Genomic DNA, 19,367 nt, shown 5'->3' on the forward strand with positions numbered 1-19,367 from the left:
AATCAACCCAGGGGTCACAAAAAAAATTGAAAGGCTGATGGCTTTTTTTTTGCATGTTGTTTTTTTTTTTTTAATGTAACTAATAATTAGATTTTTTCTTGTGTATGGTATGGATAAAATATGGTAATTGTAATAGTCTGATGAAATGAATTCGATTTTTGGAAATCACCCAGCGACCTCCCCCTCATTTTACCAAGACCCCCCTCGAGGTCCCGACCTCCACTTTGGGAACCTCTACACTAGACCAACCCTAGAACTACCAGAATTCTATATCTAGAATAACCATAGCGGATATTCTCACGTTAATATAAGACTGTATCTAGGCCTGTCACAATAAGCAGTATATCGACTTATCGTGCAATACATAGACTTGACTTCAATCATTTTTGGTGACGCAATATATATTGTCTATTGTGTTTACATAAAAATTAAATGTCTTCAACATTTTAGTTGATTGCGCACTTTCTGTCGAGTGGTGAAAGAGGGAAGGAGTTGCATGAACCGTTTTCATGAACCGTTTTCATGAGTTTTGCATGAAAAGGGGAGTTTCATTACGTGCACAACAGCTGATTTTCACAGCGGCAACACAAATACAGACACAGGGGAGATAGACAGTGATTCGAACAGCAGCATTTGCAGCGGATCTGAGAGCTGTGTGAAAGTGGAGGATTTTCCGTCCATAATATTGTAGCGATATTACTGTAAACTTAGTTACTATATCATTTTGTCTTTAAAAACTGAAAGAGTACTGCTGACGATACTTACTAACTTTAAATAAACATAAACAAAGAACACAGAACACACATTTACCAAATTCATAGAGGCAGGACAATCAACACAAACTGAAACCGCATGTTTTTTTTTTTTAAAGAAGATGAGCGGCAAATCTGGATTTCACCAGATCGAAAAGTTCGAAAAGCTTTCTGGTCAAAAAATGTTCCTTACACACATATTTTTGGCGCATGTTAGCAAATCACTGTAATCCACACATGTGCTCTCATCGTGGGGAAATGGAAACAAAACCTTTGTTTGCAGCACATTTATGACCCAACAACACTGATGACCCATGTCTCCGAACAATTCTTCTTCTACTTGTTTGAATTACGCTTGGCAACACAACGTGGCGTCTCTCTGAACACTGTAACAGGTAGAAGGAGTCTTTGAAGCTATATCATGCATAGTAATAAAGTTGCATCTCGTTCACAATAGAGCATGCTGATTGGTCTAAACCAAATCTTTCTCATGAATTAATGAACAGATGTGCTGAAAACTCAATGACGTCACATTGTACTGGCCGGTAGAGACAGCCAATCTCCACGCTGGAATTTACATAATTATCTCATTGCAGTGACATTGCTTCAAATGTTTTTTTTTTAAACTAGAAGAACGAATTTGCTCTAAACAATGCAAAAAACAATCAATTTTCACTTGTTAGCTAAATATGTGTCTTAATAGTGTTTTTAGCAACGTGAGACACATATTTGACTGTCAACATCTCAAACAATGTGTTTTGGTGTTTCGTGACTCTTAAATCTTTTCTCAATGCTTACTAACAGGTGAAGAAAAGGTGAATTTTACATACATTATCCTAAAAACTACTGACAGGTTTAGAAGATGTCTAAATGAGCTCGGTTTTGAATCTTCCAGAAATGTGACGAATCAAGAATAGTGTTAAAGCCACTTTACAAACACATTTACATGCCGTTTTCGTCCCTTGAATGGGTTTATGACTATTTCTATGCTGTTGTTTAATCATTATATAAACACAGACATAAATTGGTTTAAAAACTAAAATAATAACACGTATCACAATCATTTCTATAACAATACATTGCACAACATCAAATTAAATTAAATTACTCTTAGGTTACTTTTACAGTACATTCGAGACTTCCATTGCGATAGAAGATACAATATTTGTTTGTAATACAGCTTTGGGAGCTTATTGGGAGCTTTTTTGCCATCAGAAAGTTGTGTTTTGTTAGCAGAAAGTTACGCAACAGAGGCATGCATAGTCAAAAAACATAGGAAAAAGTATACCATGTTGAAATGCATGTGATCAATTTGACCGTTTCAAGGCAGAAATACAAAGAACTGTTGCGTTTTGTAATTTTAATGATAGAATTGCTGTTTTACTTGGACAACATTATTAAATTTCACAGCTTTAAAACATTCAATATGATCGCCACAGTAGTTTTCAGGTTAAACTCAACCCAAAACATAAAGTGGACGCACTGAAGGCCGGCTGTGAATTTGTCAAGTAAGTACAAACCTCAGTACAAACACAGTTATGCCAAAAGCACAAAAAGACAACAAACAGGTTCATATAATGTTTGTTGTGTCTGCGAATGCAAAGAGTTGGGGAGGAATTCTCATGTGCATCAGTATATTTAATCTAAAACAGCACCACTTGGACGTGGCATGAACACACTGCTGACTTACTGTATAAAAGACTTCATCTTTTGTTGCAATAGTCTTCAAATAATTCATATACATTGAAAAAAGCATTGTAATGGACTTCAGGGATATACAGCACATATGTAGCATATTATAATATATTAAAGTATAATATAATACACAGCTTTTCTGACAAAATCTGAACTGGATTGTACACTTCTGGCTTTGATCAGCATGGATGTGAAATCTAAAAAACACACAGCAGTCGCACTCACAGAGGGACGGATGAAGAAACAGTGATATTTAAATTGCAATTTTCACTCATCTTCAAAACGATGAATTCAATTGTTATGCTTTGTAGAACAGAAAAGGTCCCCAAGCTAAAGCCCAAAGGCAGCAAAAAGAAGTGAGACGATGAGAGTTGGGATTTGTTACGAAATCAGCAGACAGCTTTCTTTGTGTTTGTTTGTACTACTTGTTGAGCCTTTCTAGAATCCAAAATCTTCAAATCTTATCCTAGTGTGCCAGAGAAACATTCTTAAGCCATTCTACAGAAAGAGTGATAGTTCCCATCTTATCTGCGCCATCTACAACATCCACACGGGTAATCCTGGATTAAGAGTCCATCGTCGGACACCTTTAAACAAGGACAAACATGTCAGCATCTCAGTTCTGCTTCCAGACTTTGGTTCCCACGTCTGTGAATACAGATAATGTACTTTAAAATAGTTAATCTGGAACACATATTCTGAACATCTACACTAGATAGCATTACATACTGTTGGACGGATTCCTGCAACATGACACGAAAATGTCTAGTGGTAATGTTCTGCATTTCAGCCAACATATAAAAACAGCATTAGGAGCTCCTTTTATAAGACGCAAGAGAATGCTGCGTGCTACTTGCCTGCAAAATATGATCTGATCCGACTGCAAACTTTCCCACTTTTGTGGGAAATCAGGTTAATCTTCTATGGGTTTGAGAAAACATAAAAGAACAACCCATTTCATTCCCTTTCACTCTCTAAACATCTGAACTAAAGGCTTTAGATTCGGAATCCTCTCCTTTTCTCTGCTCAGGGTCTGAAGGCTTTTATACCTTTCTGATATCAACAAAAGCTGAAAAATATACTGCAAAGTGATACTTCTGAACACTTAAATCACATACCCGACTCACTTTTTTAAATGATTTTCAAGCAATGCAACTCATTTCTAATAACATATTTATTTTATCTTTGCCATGATGACAGTAATTAATATTTTACTAGATATTTTTCAAGACACATCTATACAGCTTAAAGTGACATTTAAAGGCTTAACTAGGTTAATCAGGTTAACTAAGCAGGTTAGGGTAATTAGGCAAGTTCTGTAGACTATCAAAAAATATATAGCTTAAATGGGGCTAATAATTTTGACATTAAAATGATTTTTTTTTTTATTAAAAACTGCTTTTATTCTAGCCTAAATAAAACAAATAAGACTTTCTCCAGGAAAAAAAAAAAAAAAATATATATATATATATATATATATATATATAGGTGCTTGTAATTTTAATAGATTAATAGACTTCATTAATTTGTACAGCCCACCATAGTAACTCCTTGGTACATGTAACTTTCTGGCAAGTTTACAGACATATGTTATGCAGATTTTGATTTACGCATTGCAAAAAGGGGTAAAACAACTATGAAAATTCAAGTTTTTACTAACATTATACAGGACTTTATTCTTTTTAAACCAAATTTTCTTTCTGAATATTTCTGTTCACTCTCAAACATTTTGTGTCCTTCTGAAAAAAAAAATGTTATGTAAATAGTGTGAGGTGACAGAAAGAAAAATACGTTTTTTAGGAACCTTTTAATTGTATAGTCTGTATACAAACTACAGATTACAAGCAAGATGTGTTGTGTAATTTGTAACATTGTAACGTGCTATAATTTGCATAGATGGAGATTACCAATGACAATACCATTTTTGAGCAGAATGGCTTAATATATACAGTATAGACAGACATTACAAGCGAGAATAACAAGTTTATTCAAGCACCGCAATTTGCATTACAAATGATAATAACAGCATGCCTTATTTTGAATAGACTGAGATTACAAGCGGTAATAACACGCTAACGGCATTGTGTTTCACTGCCATTTCAAAAATGGAGCTCAAAAGATTTTCTGTTCAACTTGTTGGTCACGATAACCCTTTTCTCAGCCCCTGACACAAGCAGTTCCTACTTTATAGCTGAGCAATAGTTTGGTGCTACTTAAATAACAGTTTTCTTGTTCTGAACCAAAGCTTTGGATGTCGAAAGACCAAGAACTGGTTTGAAAATAGGATCCATTTCTGAAACCGTAATGAAACTGCCAAGGTGGAAAAGGGTTAAATATAACTTTTTCAGCAAAAGTGCACAAAAGTTCTCAGGGGAGCACAATATTTTTGCAAGAGAATGGGGCTGTAAGCAGACTGAAAACACTAAACCAAATAAATGATGTTGAGTGTGGCGTAAGTGTCCATTTTTGGGCCACTGTTCTAGGACAAAAAGATCCTGCTGTACTGGCTAGATGTGGGTTAAATTAGCTGCTTTGCTCTGCAGAATGTGTTGCTTATTGACCAGAGAGCTCTGAGGGATTTCACCGTCCTGCTGCTGGAGTTTAGATTAGCTCAGGTATTTTTCACTCTCTTTGACGACAGCTGAGTAGATTTACAGTGAAAACCGTTCACCGAAAACAGCTGCTTAGAGGGGAAAAAAATGGTAGCAGTTCATAAAGGATATTCCAGGATTAGCTATCTCTCCATTCGCACACAGGCCTCCACAAAACGACCTTTCACCCAGAAAACAAATACTTCTGCACACAAGGACCTGACTGCTTCTCGAATTCTTTTTCTAAATCGAATCAACTTTAAATTGAGCACTTGGCAGCAAAGAACCATTGTCGAAATATGGGTCAGAGAGCTGTAGGAACGTGGATCGTTGGCTAGAAAAAAAAAAGCTTAGCGTGGTCAGCTTCTCAAGGCTTTGGCGTTTTCTTCGATTGCGAAACACGCATGGTGGTAGTCATCCAATAAACTCTGAAATGGGAAAGCAATGAGCAAATGCCACCAAAAATCCACTAAAACAGATCAATGCAGAGAGAGAGCTAGAGAAGGAGAGGGAGGGTCTCGGCTCCTTTCATGTTACACTAATGCATTTCAATTTTCCCTCGAAAGAAAAGATGATTTCAAACCTTCTTCTTGGTCTTTATGGGCCATAATCTCTTCATTAGGTCAGTTATGATTGGCCTCTTCAAACAAACAACTACTATTCAGAGAAGCAGGAATCCTAAAGAGTTCGATTACATCCAAAAACGTGGCATGTGAGGGGCTCTTTTATGAGGTGAGCTGTGTAAACATGAACTGAATGAATGGAGGCAGTCACCGGCTGCTGGGTCTGAACGATTGAAGACCAAGACGAGGAGTTGTGCTTTTCTGCATCTGAAGAAAAACACGTCTCGGTTCCAGCAGATTTGTACACACAAGCCTATGAACACAGCTAAATCAGTTAAGATGTGCTATGCCTACACGGAAGACGCTGACAACCTTGCTTAATCTTTTAAATCCAGTTCTGGAACACAACGTCCTGAAAATTCAGCAAACTGAGAGATTTGATCACATTTGGGATGAGATTATGTTTAGACATTTATATATTTTTAATTACATGTGGTAGCTTGTTTTTTAGATTTGAAGTTAGCTGGGTTTGGTATGCTCATGGACACACTGTGACAAGGCACAACAACATCTCTATGCTTGGTGTCAGACTAACAAGATCTCTTTTCAGTCTGGTAAACTTTTTGCAATTCTGGATCCTGCCGGTCTGCCCAACCGTAAATGAATCTAAAAATAAAACAAACTGTTGGTGATCACTTTAAATCCATGTCAAATTTATAGTTCAAGTGAAAGTATATCAATGGCATTTACCCGAAATTAGGAGCATATAGCATAGTGTATTTTACAGATATTTAGTACTTCTGAATCTGACTATCCAAACAATTAACAAGTAAAACATTGGAGTAAATAATTTTTGTTTAAATATATATATATACATATATACACACACACATTATTTATATACTTACATATTTTTTGTGCCTTATTTAAACATTTTAATTGATTTTATATTTTAAAAATGTTGGTAAATTTTGCTAATTTAATCAGTAAATTTTTGTGTTTGTCTAATTTTTGGTCATTCAAAAACTTGTACTTTTTATATTTATTTTATTTAACTTGATATTTTAATTATTTATTTATGATTATTTTGGGTTTTTTTCAGTTTTAACAATAATAACTCTGCTTAGCAGAACAGTAAAAATTCGGTCATGCACATTACAGTTGATATACTTTTTAAATATACACAACTAACTATACAATTAATGTTTAATGACATTCCAAACCAACTGAATATACGTTCCAAATATACTTGTGTTGGTTAATGAGTCATTAATGAAAGTGACTATAAAGTGTTCTTAAATAGTTCCACTATTATTCACCACTAGTCAAGTACACATCTGAATCAGCATGTCTGCCAAGCAACCATCGACGGTATCCAATGTAAATTACACCACTATCACATAGCAATGATAAATAGATACCACCCATTAAAACTTCCCACAGTTTCACCATCAGAAAACACACCAACTCTTACCATTGCCAAATTCTGTCAAACTGCAGTGAAAGCCTCAATCCCACTGTGACTGCAAAGCTGGTTTAAGGGCACATCCGAAATGTAATTCACTTGCGCCGAAGGTTTCATAAGCTGGAAGAAGACCATCATGCGTCGTCCTCGTGGACACGCTTCACAGACTCTCTTTACCTGAGCTGACAGCGATGCTTGGTCAGTGTTATCTGGCAGAAACATTCTCAGCTGATTCAGCCAGTGATTACCAAGTTAAAGGCTGACAGTTGTGAAACGCCCTGATGGACGGACAGGTTGGGAGAGATTTTCACCGCTTGCTAAACACGGCAGCCTGACTCATCACACACTGTATCAGCGAGGAAAACAACAGAAGAGAGAGGGAAACGCCAGGCTTCATTAATGCAATTATCATCAGGGCCGCAGGGATATTTGTGTACCAATCATTATTGTCGCAGGATTGAGCGGGTGCGTTTCGCTACTGTCGGAAAGCTGCGAGCCAGTTTCTGTTGAACTGTTGTTTATGTTCTGTACAATCTGGTGTGCAAGGACTGAGAGGTAATTAGGTAACCAATAGCAACAGGGGCGTACGGGGTCGAATCGTGCACGTTGTGCTGTGTGGACAGTTTTAGAGCAGGTGGACGGACGGTTTGGACGTGATATGGTGAGTCGGCTTGCTGGAAGTGTGTTCTTGGCTAAGTTCGAGTGTGTGTGTGTGATGACAGTAGTTGCTCTGTTCCGCCGATGCGCGGTGGGAAGCCAGGAGCTCGTCGGCAACAGCTTATCTGCCAAAACAGCTGGAGCCCTCAGCACCTCCTACTGAGGACACACGTACACCAGCATCTCCCACCTGAAGGAGGACAGACAGTCATTTACTCAGGCTATAGACGGAGAACGTGAAAGACAAACACAACTCGCACGCAAGTAAACACGCACACGCCTTGTGTCTTAAAATCTCCCCAAACCGGCTTTAAAAGTATATGTTGTCCAACGCAACCACACCTAGGCTCATACCCAAAATGCACTGTGGAATAAATGGACAGCATAGGCTGGTGTTGTTGTATCAAGGGTGTTTGTATGGCTTCAAGTTTTTCAACTTTTGCATGACACTTCAGATTAAGTGGAGAAGAGAAGTGTACTTAAGATTTTGGAATGACAGGTAAAGAGAAAGAATGAAAGAGAGAGAGAGAGAGAGAGAGAGAGAGAGAGAGAGAGAGAGAAAGAGAGAGAGAGAGAGAGAGAGAGAGAGAGAGAGAGAGAGAGAGAGAGAGAAAGAGAGAGAAAGAGAGAGAAAGAGAGAGAGAGAGAGAGAGAAAATGTTATTTTTCGTGGCCCAGTGGTTAGCACTGCGCCTCACAGCAAAATAATCACTGATTCGAGTCCCAGCTGGGCCAGTTGGCATTTCTTTGTGGAGTTTGCATGTTCTCCCCGTGTTCGCGTGGGTTTCCCCCACAGTCCAAAGACATGTGGTATAGGTAAATTGAATACAGTAAATTGGCTATAGTGTATGAGGGAGTGTATGGATTGCAGCTGGAAGGGCATTCACTGCGTAAAACATATGCTGGAATAGTTGGCGGTTCATCCCTCTGTGGCGACCCCTGATAAATAAGGGACTAAGCTGAAGGAAAATGAATGAATGTAGTTATTTTCAAAAACAATACATAAAATAAAGCAGAATTTCCACTTTGTTTAACAGAGCACTGATATTAAATGTCTAGGCTATGTTACAATCATTTTGATAAATGGATGACTTTAAAATACTGAATAAATGGCTTAACTAATGAAATTATTTTCAAATGTCACAAGTGAAGTTAATATATAAATAAAAGCAGCTGAAAATGAAAAGGAAATCAGAAATACAATAACAAATTTAAACTTAATAAAAATAAAATAGGTAGATAATAAATTAACGGTGGATGATCGCAAATGTAATAAATGAGAGAAATATCATACATAATAAAAAAAATCTAATAATAATTTCATTATTATCCCAAAATCTGCATTAAAAAAACATGCAAACCCAGCATCAACCATGTATTCTAGTTCATGTAACCAGTTCTGCTTGATCAACACTCGCTTTCTTCATGAACCTGTTTGGACAGAACTGGGTGTAGGTATAGTGTGTCCACACTCATATTGGGGTGATTTAAACACAATAAGTCTCTTTTTTTTTTTTTAATTTCCTGATGTTAAAACAGAATCCAAATCCCTCCCATTTTGAGGCACAGTGCAACATGACGTAGAAGTGCAGTTTCCCCACCCATCAAATTGATTGACAGCCATGTTATTAACATGTCTCGATAGTAACGCTTATAATCATATCAACAACCTGTCTTGTTGATATGATTATACGCGTTACTATCGAGACATGTGGCACAAAGCAACTGGGATTAAAGTATCTGTTCAGCTCTCTGTGATCATCAATCATCATCAAATGTGATCAAGAGTAAGTTTTACAAGTTTAAAATGTTTTTAATCAGTGCACGTTTGTGATGAATTACAGCGATTTACTTCAGCTTTACTTATCACCACAGCCGTGTGTCAGTACAATTATAAAAGAAGACGCTTCAATCCTGGTTTGTGGATGTGAAATCAGGTTTATGTTGTACATTAACATAATGGATTCTGTACAGCAGTGGATATTAACATGTATCCTATCACTTTTGCCGTGCTAAAACAGTGCAAAGTTAAACGCATGCACTCTGTTTGTGTCTGTGCATGTGTGTGTGTGCAAACTTTGTAACAACACAGTGTGTAACTCATCGTTGCAGAGAGGCTTGAATTAACTCTACAACAAATACATCAAATAATCATTGGGAGAGTTCTTACTGTAGTATTACCCACAAATGTTACGTGAGATCTGCTTCCTTCATGTCTGTGACTGTGCTGTTTATCTGACGCAGCCAGAGATTGAGGCACACTCTGACAGGCACGTGGGAACGGTCGGCATTGAGAACTAGCATTAAAGGCACAGGCAACAAAAACAGCTACATTGTGTTCAGAGCAGAAAATCCAATATTCTGAAAGGTTTAATAAATAATCTGATGGGTGTTTTGAGCTGAAACTTTACAGACACATTCTGGAGACACAAAAGACTTCTCTTAAATCTTGAAAAAGGGGTGCCCTTTATACTCCAGATGAGAAAAATCTTTACTTCATCTTGCACTTCAAACTCTCTGAGCGAAAAGACGTGAGACAGATGAAGCACCGTTGTTAAAAGAATATGAAGGAGATAAACAAACCCATCAGGTGAACATTACTGAACCCCCAGTGGCCAAAACGCAGACCCCCCGACAGCTTAACCCGCATTGAGTGTGAGAGGAAAAAAAGTGTGTGTTTGTGCGCTTCTCAGCCTGCCATTGTAATGAAATTAGAGAGAGAAGTCCATGTCTGATTTATGGCTGTGTCAGGTCTGAAAGCACCTCTTTTACATAAAGGAGAGGCACTTCCAAAGCACACGATTTATCATTCCCATCTCTCATCTCACCATCCATCCTCATTCACGCCAAGGCTCATCTCCAGCCTTCCTCCGAAAAACTCTCTCTCTTTTCACTGCGAGGAGAAGAGCAAGAGGTGTTTAACCTTGCCGTTATTTACTGTCCCGCATAGACTGGTTTGGAGGCTGGGAGGGACAGATCGTATCCAGAGCAGCTTAACTGCGGATGCACATCACACTGGGCTACTTGCATTGTATTATGCAGCTGTAACAAAATAGAGGATTATGGGCTGCATATAAGGTTATAATAAACAGGCTCTGCCCTGGATGGGTTCACCTCTGTCGTGTGAGATGATCTGTGTGTGTGCGTGCCTAACAGCAGGAAGTTTCATAAAAGATGTGTGAAGATTGAAGCGGGGACATTGTGTACAGCTGTGAGGCATCTTTTGTTGCTGAAGAGCTGCAGGGATGTTGGACTGAGAATAGGCTGAAGACGTCAACGTTGGCACATCAGGCGTGATTTCTGAGGCACCAAACACTGTGGGCTGTTTAGAAACAAGTTGTTTTCTGAACCAATCTGATCCAAACTTTTAGTTTAGCCTGAAAAGGCACAGGGACAATTGCAAATATACAGCGCATGAATTGTAGTTTGAATTGGTTTAATCAACGACTCTTGTTCTTGAACTTTCAAACTGGTTCTTAATAAAATAGTACACCCAGAGTAGCTTGATTCCCAAATGAATCATTAATTCATTATGAATGAATGAATTAATTCACCACCGCCTACGACATCGATACCATCGTCCATTGCGATGTTTCACATTAGACATCGTACGATGCCAAATTGGTCGACATTGGCCCAACCCTACTCATGATAGCCATTTATAGTTTACGGACTCCATCTGCTCAGTCTATAAAGCTTGTACTGTATGGTTTCACGTTTTCTGGCTTTCTTACTACACTAAATATTTGGCTCACATGATTCACTTGTTCTATAATTCTATGAATCATGTGAGCCAAATATTTAGAAAGCCAGAAAACGTGAAACCATACGGCACAAGCTTCGTAGACTGAGTAGATAAACAAATGGCTATCATGAGTAGGGTTGGACCAATGTCGACCAATTTGGCATCGTATGATGTCTAATGTGAAACATCACAATGGACGATGGCATTGTCGTCGTAGGCGGCGGTGAATTTATTACTTCATAACGAATTAATTATTTGTAGCCTACCGTTTCAACTACCTCACATGCATGGTCTTTGTTTTACCCATAACTAAATCATAAATAGATAATTTACACACAAATTACCACCTGTCAATCACTTTTTCCACAGGACTCTGGCATGAATAAGCAGAGTGATCTATGTCATTATAATGGCATCAACAAACTTTGGTATATAAGGTGCACAACCAACAGGAACCATCCAACAGTATCTGAGGTTTTCGCTAAAATTACTAAGTACAAGCGTGAATGCGAAAGATTGAAGCAGTGTACTGATGCTGTGACACTTTACCTGGTACATTATTGATGAACTATCTGAAGTGCACTGCTCTCTGGGGTGACTGCTGGAGCTCAGAGTCCGAGGCACGCATAGCCTACACTGCAGCGCATGACAGAGTGTGTGTGTGGGTCACATGATGTGCGTTTTCAGCAGTACAGCGTGGATTTCAGAAATGCTAGATGAAATGCCAGTGTGGACGTGGATTGTTTTCGTTCTAAAATGCCATTTTAAAACTAAGACGTATTAGTGTAAATGGGATCATGTGTATTTTTCGTGAGCGGGGCGGAGGATCGCGATGCCAGCTCAGCCTTGTGATATCTATCTACCATTGTCGATGGACGATGGCATCATTTATCGACTCAACCCTAATCATGAGAAATTCTGAATCAAAAACAAACTCGGCCATTGCTGTCAGATTTCTAAAAGGTAGACCACAGGTGTCAAATCGGGTTCCTGGAGAGCCGCAGCTCTGCACAGTTTAGTTCCTACCCTGCTTTAACACACTTACCTGGAGGTTTCAAACAAGCCTGAAGGACTCAATTAGTTTGATCAGATGTGTTTAATTAGGGTTAAAGCTAAACTGTGCAGAGCTGTGGCCCTCCAAGAACTGGATATGACAACTGTGACATAGACAATACAGTTAAAATCCATACAAAAGTAATCATTGCAAAATAAATGATAATGACTCAAATATAAGCATGACTCTAATGAGTCAAATACTTAATGAATTAAAATGCCTAAAAACTCATTGAAATTATTTGTGTGAACCATTTCAGGTTTGTTTGCAATCAAGTTTTCCAAACATTTGACAAATTCAATAAATTTCCCCCCCTGAATAATTTTTAAGAGCATCCCTTAACTTGTTCATCAGGTTAACCAGAACCAATAATCTGTATAGCAATAACCTGAGCAAACAAGCCTGGAAGATTAGCATAGAAAAATACTAAAACATAGCATAATACTATAAGACAGGCTCAACAACAGACTGCAAATTAACACACCCTTAGAAACCTATGCCAAAAAAGAAACATTTTACAATGTCTTCTGACATTAACCTTCATGAATGATTGAATGTGCGTCATAAGGTGAGGTGCAGGGTACTGGAAGCTCGACAGATCTGAGATCTCACAAATGCTCATCATTTTCGAACACATTCCAGACAGAAGCACACGCACGCTAGCACCACAGCTTTAGCATGTGTTGTGAGCTTTCACAGGAAAAACAACAAGCACATGCGGCATGTCAAAGCGTGTTTCTGTGGCAGCTTGGTGAAAGTCTCGCAGGGTTCTCAGACAAAACAGCTCACAGAGAGCTTGTTTTACCAGTTATCTTTATTTAAATCGCAGTAAACAAATAGCAGCACGTGGTCAGGCATGCTAATAAGGCTTGATGCTAGACTAAATAGCAGCTGCAGCTAGAAGCAGCTTCCACTTGGATTTCGTCAACCTTATTCATAGAGTCGTGAGGTTGAGTTTAAGGTATAATTCAAGGATTACTCCATTTATCAAGAAACTAAACTACTAATGGCTAATCGCCATTTGAAGCAATTAGGACAAGTCTGGGAAACTGGCCCATACAGCAGGTTTTAACAGTGTCAGAATGAGGTGAAGGAGTAGAGAGGGAAAGAGGGAGATTGAAAATGAGGGCAAATGGTGAAGGCGTCTATGTAATCGAATGTGCTAATTAACCTTAGCGCTTCCCAGGGAGAACAGGTGGAGGAGGAGAGGAATGGAAGAATGATGCGTCTAATGAATGCTCCTTCCCACCCGGTGATGCTTCCTGCAAGCAACCCCCCCCCCCTGAGGAGGTTTGTTGGGCTGGGTTGATGAAGACGACTGGCAGAGAGAGACTAACATGAAAACGGGACGATCAATGAGTCTGGTCTGAAAGCCGTCGCTAAGAAAAGCAACTGGTGCAAAAGTGATTGTCAGAGAAGAAGAATTTGAGGCACAGGGAACGAAATTAACGTCTTTTATCTTTGGGACACTGAATACAAGACAGACTGAAAAGAAAGGAGAGAGTCTTTGTTCTGCCGCCAAACAGGTCACTGTCTAACAGCACCTCCTCAGAGTGAAGGACACTTCAAGGAATGGAGGTCTATTAGTGTGTGTGTGTGGGGCTGAAATCAAACTCCGAGGTGAGGGGTCCTCATCAGGAGTCCCTGTCCCTGCTGTCATGTCCCCTTCTGTCCCTCTGAGAACTGTCCTAGTTTCTGATAGTTATCTGTCACGGTGTCAAAGCTCCACTTTTTCTGGCACCAAAATGTTCCTCGGCTATTGTTCAGCCGAATTAAAAGACCCTGCATAGCCAGCTGTTTAAAAGCAATAGTTCACCAATAAAATTTGTCATCATTTACTGTTGTTCAAAGAATGACTTCTTTTCAAAACTTTTGACCCTGTTAACTTTTCCACTAAAGAAATATCTATTCTTCTGTGGTCCCTTAAAAGCAAAACAGAACAAAGTAACACTATACATTAAAAGCATTGATTTCCTGGAACTGAAGCGGTTGAACGGCACTCAAACTTGATTTATAAATGAACAAACAGTTCTCGAACAGATCTGAATTAACATTGAACTGTGAGATGAATAACTTCAAGATCTCAAGCTGTCATTAGACAATGACTTTATTAGCATGAGCCTGAGAGCAGACCATCAAAATCCATTAAACATTATTTCCGGGTCTTTCAAGTTGTCTTCGAGCAGACTCCCGAGGTACACCTGCCATAACCTATGAATGAACATTTCAATCTCCAATGTTGCCAAACACCAATTTTTAGATTCTAAGCTGTATGTTGGGTTTGTAGAAACACCACTCCAACATTCATCCATTGAAATATCAAACTGGATTGAGAGTTAAAAAGTACTAAACAAATCTAAAAGAAATCATTCACTCAGAATTTGAACCCAATGGTGCTCTATTTAGTGGATAGGGAACAGTTTCTGACAAGGCTACAGTTCTCCAGCTTTAAAAGAAAGTCTTGAAACTGAGATGTGAGTGATGTTGTAAAAAAGAAAAACTTCCAATTTTTTTATGTATGTAACTTTTTGATATTTGTCCATCGGCATGGGTCACGATAGATATCACAGCAACTAGCCAACAATCAAAAGGTGCTTTTTCACTGCATTTATGACATGTCTCAGTTTAGTATGGTTCACTTTTTGGGGCTTTTTTTTCAATGCCGTCTTTAACTAGTACCTGGCATTATTGTTAGTACTGAGTGAGGGTCCAAGCAAGCAGTAATGTTACCAAAAAGTGAAATATACAAACTTCTGATTGCCGATTGGTCTGAGAGAATAGCCACTACAGTACCAGTATCATTGGATTTACAACACGAGACACCAAAGCCACTATATTCAAATTCACGAGTTCACACTTACAGATGTTTGAAAGAACAAAAGCATATTTAGGACGCTGTCCAGGGAGAGGGCTCTGTTATTCCCCTTGTTGGGAAAGAGAGAGATGGGGTCTGAGTGAAGTGTCTAGCCTGGCCCCAGAACACTCCCCCTAGGTCATAGGTCTCAAACTCAATTCCTGGAAGGCCGCAAGTCTGCACAGTTTTGTTCCAACCCTAATCAAAAACAGCTGATCCTACCAGTCAAGGTGTTCAAGACTTTTATGGACTATTAGGCAGGTGTAAATTGGAGGTGGTTGAAGCTAAACTATGCAGAGCTGTGGCCCTCCAGGAACTGAGTTTGAGACCACTGTCATAGGTAGTTATTGGTAAGTCATGAGATAATGGAGGTAGGACGAGTTTGGTATTTATGAGGGTTTGGTTTAATGCTGATTGGATAATAGAATAATTGTCAATGATGTAATAGAATGCTACATGCTCCTCCCAAAATTTGTTTATAAAATATTACTAGTCTGCAGCATCCACTGCTCAATAATACCATTTAATCTGTAGCATCCATTGCATCCGTTTACACTGCATCCAAACATGCTTATGTTGCGTTTACACTGATGCCATGAGAGTAGAAGCAGCATAACTATAATGATAATTCCAATCACTTTAAGCAGTACTAAGCTGCAATGGAAATGCAAACAGAGCTCAGCAAAACTGAACAGAAATGAGCCAAGCTGTGCCCAACTGTACGGCACAGTGGAACATGGATTAATTCCCAAATCAGAAAATCAAGTCACACTTTTAATGTTTCCTCTTTTAAGAAGCTGTTTCATTCAGATAAACCACGTCACAATAGGGAAGCCAAGGTAGTCACAATTATCCGTTTCATACCGACTTAAATACTCAAACCCACAAGTGATTCTACTTATTAGCTTCCAGATTAGCATCGGTTGATCATCTTCCTGCATGTCTGGGTACACAAAGGTCCATTAACCCCACGCACACCACAGTGCAGAAAACGGCACCTGCAGATGGAAACGCACAGCTGCTCTGCTGCACAGAGGAAACAGGAGAGAACAAGAAAAAAAATACTGCACACTTAACAAACCCATTTCACACAATCTGGGTTTTAAATGCTGAACACTGAGGCTCAGCATGACACTAACTATGCCAAGGTCATGGGCTTGATTCCCAGGGAACACACAAACTGATTAGATGTACAATATACCTTGAATGCGCTGTAAGAGATTTGGATAAAAGCATCTATCAAAAGAATATATGTAAATAGAATATAATTACTGCATCATTAAAGTGTAATGAACCAAAGCAGCCTAAAATGTCATGCATACCATAGCTTAGGCTGGAGCCTGGATGCGTTTGTCCCCCATTTCCCGGCTTGTTTGACAAGTGTGAGTGCTCTGTACGGTTTGGTTGGCCGGTTGGAAGAGGTGTGCCAGAGTGTGGTTCAGTTGGGCTCATGCGCGCTATGCTTGTAGTGTAGTAGTAATAATAATAATAATAATAATAATAATAATAATAATAATAATAATAATAATAATACCATACATTTATTTAGCACTTTTCTGGACACTCAAAGCACTTTACACACTGGTGGGAATCTCCTCATCCACCACTATGGATCCACCTGGATGACACAACGTCAGCCACATTGTGCCAGACAGCATACCACACACCAGTTGATTGGTGAAGAGGAGACAGAGTGATGAAGCCAATTATGACATTTATGATGGTTAGGAGGCCATGATGGACTGAGGTCAGTGAGCAAATCTGGCCAGGATGCCGGGGTCAAACACCTACTTTTTTTTGAAGAACATCCTGGGATTTGTAATGACCACATTAAATCAGGACTTCAGTTTAACGTCTCATCTGAAAGACGGCATTCACTGAGCAGTATAGAGTCCCCATCAATATACAGGGCGTTAGGACCCACACAGAACACAGGTTAAGCACCCCCTGCTGGTCTCACTATAACCACTTCCGGCAGCAACCAAGCTTTCCCATGTGGTCTTCCATCCAGGTACGGAACGCAAAACTGAAGATGCGACATCACTTTCAAGCATTTTTTTTTTTACAGATCAGACCATTTATATTGTTAGGGAAAAGGAATTACAAAGGATTTTTTAAACATATTTTTCTCTTTTTCTTTTCATTAAACAGTTGTATTTGTGTTGCTTGGAGGTGGTGTATTAACTGAACCTTTTCTCGAGTCTGATATGTTTTGCAAACTAATGAAGCATTTTTGCAGAAGTAGATAAATGCTTGTCTAAAATGAACTTGAGCTTTGCAGCGAAACTTCCTGTGAGCACAGATTTTGCAAGTCTTGTGCTTTTTAATGTTGTGCAGAAAATAAAAAAAAAAGACGACGTATGGATGGGTGCAGCCAATGGAGGACTGGAGAATGATTGACAAGTGACTAATTCCACTAAACTCCACCTGTTAATATCAGCTGCCTATATAAGTTAAAGTCAGGAAATGAAAACTGTGCGCACCTCCTGAATCTAACTTTTGCATTGCATTGAGGATCCCAGAATCCTGTGAATCGAATTATTCATTTGTATCCAATATACTGCTGATATGTGTAAACCGTGAAGAAAACCCTCTCCTGACTATTTTTATTGAACATGCAAGGAATTGATTGAATATTTCAAAAATGTCTGATTACATATTCAATTTAAATTAATTTCACCACAAAAAAAATGCTATCATTCACTTACCAACAAGCCATCCTAGATGTAATTTCCTGAAGGGATTTTTATTTCTGCAACAAAAAATTATAAAAAATTGGTCATTAAAAAAAACAAACCCTTTGACTGCTGCTCTACAGTGTTTTAAATAACGACTGTTAAAGTCATTTAAAGAATGACTGTTTTAAATAATGGTTTACACTAAACAGCATTGTCGGTTTACAAAAAACAAACAAATAAACAAACAAAAAATTCACTTGATTTTGGTTTTATAAAAAAAAAACAAGTAGAATCTGAAATATTTTATGGCATATTTCAAAAAATAAAAAATTTAAATATTTTTTTAAAATAAATTGGTCTTACACTTCATATTTTCTGATTTTTCTTATGTATGTATGTAGGCCTCCGTCGGTCAGTGTTGACCCTGAATAACATATCCTAATTTTTATTTTAAAGCATGACTGATTGTCTGAAACAGCGTCGTTGGTGACTGAAGAGGCCAATTTGGGAGAGGCATTTGGTAGAGGCTGATACTTTAGAAATTATGGGATGTGTTGAAACAAAAAGCATTGAGTGTGTTAACTAGCGACATTAAAAGTAAAGAATTGCAAACCAATTTTTTTTCTTGGTGGGGGTAGTTAAAGGGTTAAGTTGTGTCTATATTGTTTGCCAAACAAATGGTAGATACTGAATATTTTCAGGAAATTTACCAAGCAATGCATACTTTTTATATCTCAAAATTCTACTTTTGTGATTATAAAAGTATTTAAAACTAAATTATTATTCAGCACAGATGCTTAAAATTGTTTGACAGTATAAAGTTGATTTAAAAGTGATTAACAGTCCTTTTCTTTGCATACAGCCGGCAATAAAAGTTTTATATTGCTGCCTTCCATGACATAATGGTCTATCATGTTATGATGTTTTATTTGTAAACAAATTTGTGGAAAAAAGATCTAGATGTTTCCTTGTTTCATCCAATTAAGGCTTTCAAATAAAATCAATTATTCACTGTTGTTGAAAAGTTCATTTGCAGAAACAGAAAACTACTTTCATAAATCATGTTTATTGCAAATGAACTCTACAACGCACAATAAAAAGCATGATCTATAAAAATTAATTTAAGAATAATTATGTTTTTGCAGACGAAACTCTTAATTGCTTTGCACTGTTTTTTTTTTTTTTTAAATCAGACTCAAATTCTCACACCCAGATTATCAGCTTATCGGCTGTCAAAAATAAAGAGTTATAAGTTATTAGTATGATCCAAAATGTCAATATCAGTGGGTCTCATATGAAAGAACATTAAAAGTA

At 38.1% G+C, this 19,367-nt stretch overlaps 1 protein-coding gene across 5 annotated transcripts in view; it reads right to left on the bottom strand.

Annotated features, from left to right (window-relative positions):
* Window positions 1-19,367, bottom strand: part of sema6e (sema domain, transmembrane domain (TM), and cytoplasmic domain, (semaphorin) 6E) — a 295,663-nt gene that overhangs the window by 195,793 nt on the left and 80,503 nt on the right. The window contains exon 3 of one of the 5 annotated variants that reach the window (XM_056475014.1): window positions 18,084-18,127. The exons of 3 other annotated variants lie outside the window; for them this stretch is intronic. The gene's annotated coding sequence lies outside the window, so the exon portion shown is untranslated. Of the gene's footprint in view, window positions 1-7,075; window positions 7,339-18,083; window positions 18,128-19,367 lie in introns of those variants that run through there. One more of the 5 variants, XM_056475015.1, reaches the window with a different exon arrangement.

Source organism: Danio aesculapii, chromosome 16 (genome assembly GCF_903798145.1).
Source record: "Danio aesculapii chromosome 16, fDanAes4.1, whole genome shotgun sequence".
Lineage (NCBI taxonomy): Eukaryota > Metazoa > Chordata > Actinopteri > Cypriniformes > Danionidae > Danio > Danio aesculapii.